We start from the raw sequence: 7,758 nt of genomic DNA, 5'->3' as shown, positions 1-7,758 counted from the left end.
CTTAGAGCAATGATAATTTGCAATATCTGAGAATGGCTTTTTTTTTTTTAATCCTCATCTGAGGATATTTTTCTATATTTTGTTCAGATAGAGTGGGAGGGCGAGAGAGAGAGAGAAAGAAAGAGAGAGAGAGAGATAGAGAGAGAGAGAGAAACATCGACGTGAAAGGGACACATCGAGTGGCTGCCACCCACACGACCCAACCAGAGCCGGGGACAAACTGCAACCGAGGTACCTGCCCTTAGTGGGAACCAAACCTGGGTCTCTCCAGACCATAGGCTGACGCTCTAACCGCTGAGCCAAACCGGCTAGGGCGGGAATGGCATTTTAATAGAAAGCTTCAGAACATTGTATAATGCTAAAATTCTAATTTACACAGTTTTAGAGATTTCGAACATAGTAATTTTTGCTACTCTATATTTCAAAGTGCATATAAAAGATATCCTTTATATGTCAAGTAATTTTTCAAAACCTTTAATGTTGGCCACGATTCCAACACAGTTATTTTGAGTTGCTCAAGCTCAGCATTTTCATATTTTCTCTCACTTTTAGACAACACACGTAATTTGGCTTTAAATGCCACTGGGAAAAAAATTATAAAAACTAGAACGAACTAATATACACAGAAATGCATTGTTAATTTTATCTACAAACAGGCCACTCCATCTGTTCAAACATAATGCTCCAAACCAAGAAATATGTTCCAAACCAAAGAGCATGATATTTGACAGATGGAGAGGTCTGTAAGCCTATCTGGAACATGGAATACTATAGAGTTTGTAGCAGGGTCCAATTTTCCACACTAAATGAAATCTAATAGAAATTTCTCTCCAATAACATCAAAATCAACACCAATTTTACCAATTTCTATGCACCATAGACCAACTCATTTTATCTATTTTCTTTCTTACACACAAGAAGCTCGTATCTACTTTCTGAGTTAATTTCCTATTTTCATGGTGGTTCTCCTACATAAATAAGTACAAATGCCAAACGTATTTTATATCAGATAAAAGTCACCAATGAGTCAAACACAGAATGACTTACTCTTTAGCATGAAAATGTCATGTCAGTGCTATTTTTTAGGAAAGTTAATCATTAAAAGATTGTGTCATAGCACATAAGCTTTGAGAAAAAAAAAAGCTATGATAGAATTTTGATGAGCATTTGTGACTTATTGAAATAAACAGCAAAACAAGAAGCATAGATTATTTCACTATCTTCCCTAAAAACATGCAGCCAGTGAAAGGCTGAATAATATTTCTCTGCTGTTTTCCAGAGTTCCTGTCTTAAATCCAGCATTTTCGTGCGTATTGAAGAACATGGGAAATTTCCCTGTAATTATTAAAATTACAGTGAAATCAAACTAGATAAAAACTTTGCTTCAGATGTATCATATGTGTTGCTAAGAACTGAAAACACCATTTCAACTTATATAAATTAATCATGGGTTTATCAAATACAGATGAGGATATCTAGTGAGAACAGTGTAGATTAAATATGGTGATCTATGTTGACAAATGTTACATGAGATCTTAGTACTTGAAATTGGAACATAGTTCAGTATCTAATTCTAACATTTCAAAACTGAGAGCAACTTATGGCTTTGCATCTCAGAAAACGTGACATCATTTCAACCCTACTTCTAGCTATGCTTAGTTCCCTACCTGGCAGTTATGACATGCTCTACCATCGGTCGTGGTTCTTGGGGCAGGCAAGAATATTACAGAGCAATCTCAGAAGACATTCAAGTTTAGTAGGAATTTCCACTAGGAAACCCTAAAAGAAGCTGACTGTTACCTTCTTCAGAGGTACTATAATTATATATAACAAAGTGGAGCAGAATTTGTCACTCCCAAATATGGTTTTTTTGCCTAAGAATTAATTGAGGTGATTATTTTTAAGAACTGCAGACACAAGTAAATCTCTGAAAACCAGTGGAAGTTACCCTTTTGTAAGAAAAAATTATATGTAGAAGAAAAATCTCCATTCGTAAGATGTCTCCCTCCCTGTACCAGGAAGAGGAAGATGACTAAATCTTTAGAAATTTATCGATGAAGAAGGCAGGGAGCCATGTTTACTGTGCTTGTCTGATAACCTCCCATAACTGGCTCCTCACTCTCCTAACATATTATTTTGTCTTTAGCTGGAGATATTATTTAAGGTGGTGACTTGGGCCATTTCAGGGAGTTACTCAGTTCTTCTAGACATCTCTCATGTATACAAGATGAGATGTATATGTTATGAAACGTCTGTTTGTTTTTCTTTTGTTAATCTGTCTTTTATTACAGAGTTGGGGAAGGGGGGCAACTTAGCCAAGAGCCTAGAAGTGTAGTGAGAAAATTATTATTCTTCCCCAACAAACTGCTATTCTTAAAATACTTCCTTTCCATTTACCTCAAAAAAAAAAAAAAAAAAGAAAGAAAAGGAAAAAAAAATACTTAATCAGCTTGACCATAATCTAAAGACTGTAGTATTTATGCTTTAATGGTTATTGGGTTTAAAAACCTTACAAATAATATGTAAAATTTTGATAAAACTCAATATTTCATAGACATGCTTGAGTTATCTCTATCTACTTTTTCTCCAGTTATGAAATAAATTATCATAGATTTTCAAGCCAGATATTTCACTGTGGAGTGGTTCTATTATTTTGATAGTCATTTATTTGGCTTTGTCATTCCTGAATAAAATGCTCTAAATAGTCTTTCTCCCAAATTTACATGATTCTATTAGACTCTATTTTGTGTTGACATGAACTGCCTAATGACATACTCTCAAATTTTGGTTCTGAGCTTAATTCCCAATTATATGAAGTTACTGGGCCTATGTCTGTCTATACCAATAAAAAGTAATTGAAAGAGTGTCTGCATTGTCCAAGTTGCTCATCAGATGCTTCTTTGGATATCAGTGTAAATTTTTCTTCTCTTTTTAACTCTTGCAAATTAGTATATCCTCACATATTTTATTCCCATACAATTTTTTACCTAACATATATCGTGTAACATTAGTAATTGCTGTTGTCATGCTGTGCATTGCATGTTGAACTTCAACTTTACCTAAGAGTTGAGAAAACAGAGCAGATTTAGAAAGAGAAGCTAAACTTCCCTGAAAAAAAGGGTTTTTTACCCACACCCAGATTGTCCCTATGTGAATCTCTCTTCAGAATTCCAGACTCACATGTACAGGTTCCTACTTAACATATTAATTTGCAAATCTAAGTAGGCACCACAATTTTACGGTTAGATTTAGGTAGTGCGATATGTTTGGTATTTTAGAAATATGAGGGAAATTGTAACTTCAAGAACAATAAAATAGAGTGGCTATTGCTAAAATCAACAGATATTCTAATAAAAGGAAAAGCTGAGATCAATTAACAGGCAATTGAAAGCTTAGTGTGAAAACCAGAGGTATTATTAGTAGCCTACAAAGTGGCTCTCATTTCCTGATTTGGGAGGTGTTAGGAAGACTAAATTGAGAAAACTCAGCTAAACAATTGCATTAATTGCAATCACCATGCAGGATATTTTAGTTTTACTGCAATAGGTCCTTTTCACTTATTTCATCTTCTGTAGAATTATCTTGTTGTTTCATTTTGGTTTTGTTTCTTTGTTTCACCATTTTGGCTATCTCAGTGGGTTTTGGAGCCTGCTAAATTTTCCCGGTGTGTGTTGCTGTTCCGCTGGTCGTGGCTTCCTTTACTGGACTTGGATGAGTGTGGAAGGACCCACGTTAAACACCACTGTCAAGTCTTACTTTTCTGGGTAGATTTGCTAACCCAGGAAAGGTTCAGTTATTCTCTAGCTTTTTGCCTGGAGGCTATTAGTCTCAGTTACTCAATGAGCCTTGGGTTGTAGCTCTCAACTGAGTGAAAAAATCCCTCAGGGGTTTAGGGTAAGAGGATTTCCAGTAGGTGGAGCAGATGCTTGCTGGCTGTTAATGAGCTTCAATTTGCATTTCTCTGGCCTGGCTGAGTGATGTTAAATTCCTGAGGGAGGAGCTGTTGCTTCTCCCCGGGGCTCTAGGAAGGTGCTCTTTGAGTAATATGGCAACTAAAAATATGTTCTTCTGAAAATAGACATGCATTACAGGTTTGGATTTTTTTGTCCTGTCTTCAAGGCAGCACTGGCACCACCACAAAGCTTATGAAGCATCACAGGATCCAACATAATGTTATGTGAGATCATGGGATCTCCTTTAGAGAAGAAGAATCACGAAAGTGTGCTTATAGCCATTAGATCCACTGATTGTATCACATGCCTCACCAACTAGGAACTTCTAGCCAGACAGGAAAAATCTGAAGGCTCAGATGTCTTCTGAAGGCTCAGCTGAAACACCAGCTTGCAGAAGATACTTTAAAAAGATAGCAAAGATAAGCCTCTATAAACTATAGTGTCTATTATATATATATCTTGAATTGAAGTTTTTTTTCAGAGTATTGCTTCCTCATGATCTTGGACGCAAAGTTTGGAAATAACATTGACTATATTAACTACCATTCCCAAAGACATTATTGGAGGATTTGTGTTTCTCTATAACACAACTCTGGGTTTTATAGCATTTGGAGGTCTCAGTCACCAAAGGCAGAACACTTCCAGGGGACAAGTAAAAACCCTAATGAGCTACAACCTACTTCTCCTGCTGAGGCATTTGGCTCCTTGTATCTGGAGAAAAGAAAATTACAAAAAATAAATAAAACCAGAATAACCACTGTCTTTTTAGGAATAATGAAGCTTCCAAAATTGGTACTTATTCCATTGAGCAACTGTGACTCTAAATGAATAGATGTAGCGCCCTGGCCAGAGAAAAGGATGTTGACTAGGAACTCAGATCACTCAGGAATGGAGGTCTAGAAAAGCCAGTAGAGGTGGTAGCTGAAGGAGAAAAAATCTAGAAAAAATACCAGAAGGGAAAGATGATTAACTCGAGAGTTCTTGATTTTAGCCTGAAAGGTTTAACTTGGAAACTTTATATTGATTTTAAATACAGGCTTGAAATCTTCATCAATAATGCCTTCTATATTTATTTCATAAGCTTATAAAGGTAAATTTTAGAAATATTTTTGAAAATGCTTTGAAACTATACATGAATTAATATAAGGTATTAATAATATTTGAATGTTACCAAATAATTATTAGTCAGTATTGAAAATTGTACATAAAATAGCTCACTAGTTTTGTACTAGTTTACACTGAAATAGATTTGGTTCTGTAAAAACACATATGTATTTATTAGTCCGGTTTCTCCAGAGAAACAGAATAGAATGTGTATGTGTGTGTGTGTATCCTGTTTCTGTGTACCCCCCCCCCACACACACACACACATATACACACAGAAAGAGAGAAAGGGGAGAGATGTTTATTTTAAACTGACTCATGAAATTGTGAAGGCTAGCAATTCTAAAATCTGCAGTGTAGTCAAGCAGACTGAAGACCCAAGGAAGAGTTAATATGTAAACGCAAAGTCCAAAGAGAGTGTGTTAGTAGAATTTCTTCCTCAGGAAAGTTCAGTCTTTTTCATAAGGCCTTCAAGTGATTGGAGCCCACATTACCAAGGGCTATCTCTACTCAAAGACGAGTGATTTAAATGTTAGTCTCATCTAAAATATACCTTCACAGCTACATTCACAAGTGTTTGACCAAATACCTGGGTTATTGACCTTACTAAATTGACACATAAAATTAACCATCTCTACATACACACACATACATGATATCAGAAAATAAATGTGTCTAGGCATACATTTTAAATCAGGAGTAAAATTTCATCTGTAAAACGTCAGTCTCAGTAGCACAAGGCATATGATTCATGTTAACTTAAAGAATGTAAAGGAAAACTGATTTGACATTTTACACTTATTTCAACCTAGATGTAAATATATGTCTAGTTGTAATATGATCTGCCTTTTTGTGGTCTCCTTGATGCAGTTAACTAGAACCAAAAGACTCTAAATTCCAGGTTTAGTAATATACTATAAATATTAATATCAGTTACACTGTTTGGAACAAAATTGGGCACTTATAATACTGCAAACAGAAATGAATATTAGAATTACTTATGGACATTAAAATATATACTTTACAGAGAGCATACTCATAGCTTCTGATACGGAGTAGAGCCCTTCATCTGTATTAATAAGAAACTCAGTAGGTTATATTAATGTACATTGCTGAATAAGAATCAAAATGAGAAGAAAAAAAATAAATAACTGGCCTTCATAATTAATAATAATCTGGAAAATAAAAACACTCTGGCCTCATTTGAAAGGTTGATGAATCAGAATTTTAAAGGACATGTTTCCTAGACACTACTACTAATGTAAAAGAAGCAGAGCTTCTGAAATGAAAAGTTGCCCACGACTACTAATGTAAAAGAAGCAGAGCTTCTGAAATGAAAACAGCATGGCATCTGAGTAAGTATGATCAGGTAGGCACCAGATAGGTGGAACAGAAAAATCTGTGTTCAACCAAATTAGCAATTGGTGTTTATAAAAATATCTGACAAGTATAAATTCTCAGCACACCATTGGGTATCAAGATGATTTCAAAAGAAGTAATAAGGATTGAGAAAAGAGTTTCTGAACTTGCAAGATCGGATACAAATAGAGCGAAATTTAGGATAAACATATATGGACAAAAACATATATGGACAAAAAAAGGGCACATATACTACTGTTTCATGATCTATTCCTATTTTGGTGTTATTGTTTGGTCATTGTTTTGTTGAGGTAAAACTTATATGATGTAAAATTCACCATTTTAGGAGTAGTGCTATGAATTTTGACAAATTAAAAGAGTGAATTTCACCATCACCATAATTAAGATATAGAATATTCCCATCACTGCTAAAAGTTTCTTAATTACTTTGTGGCCAGTTCACTTACAGCACCTCAAAGTCTTGGCAACTGTCACTCTGATTTCTGTCCCTTCATTTTTTTGGCATTATAGTTTAAGTATCATTTAAATGGACTCCTTAGTATATGGTCTTTCAAGACTGACTTGCTTCACCCAGTATAATGCATATATTTGTAGTTCACCCTTTGCTGAGTTATATGCCATTAAGTGTGTGCATGACAATTTTTAAATCATTCACCAGATGAACATCTCAGTTGTTATTAGCTGTTGGTAAATATGAACAAATCTGCTATAAATATTCACATACAGATGTTGTTTGGACATGTGTTCATTTCTCTTTGGTAGACATCTAGGAGTAGGAGAGTGGGCTACACGGTACCTTAATATAAAATTGCCTCACTCTTTTCTGAAATAGATGTGGGTCACTTTGCATCCACACCAGGAATATATGAAATTTAGAATTGTGCCACATTCCTGCTAATATTTAGTGTTCTGAAGTCTTATTTGAAACAATCCTATAGATGTGTAGTAGTACCTTTTTTGTGGTTTTAATACAATATTCACAGTTTGTGGCATTTTCTTTTTATTTCACTCATAGTACATTTGGAAAGGGTAGAAAATTTTAACAAATAGCAATTTATCAATATTTTACATTTGTTCTTATTTTTTCTGTCCTACCTAATAATAAATCTCTGCTTAACCTAAGGTCACAAAGATTTATTTTCCTTCGTTTTCTTGTAGAAATTGTATAATTTTATGTCTATGGTCTATTTTGAGCTAATTTTGTATATAATGCAATTGGGACAGAGATGTACTGTTTTGCATATGGAAATTCTGTTTGTTCAGTTTTATTTACTAAAAGACTATAGTTTTAATATAATTACCTTGACAAATTTAACAAGCC

Source organism: Molossus molossus, unplaced genomic scaffold (assembly GCF_014108415.1).
Source record: "Molossus molossus isolate mMolMol1 unplaced genomic scaffold, mMolMol1.p scaffold_m16_p_11, whole genome shotgun sequence".
NCBI lineage: Eukaryota > Metazoa > Chordata > Mammalia > Chiroptera > Molossidae > Molossus > Molossus molossus.
Note: the sequence above shows the minus strand (reverse complement) of the source record.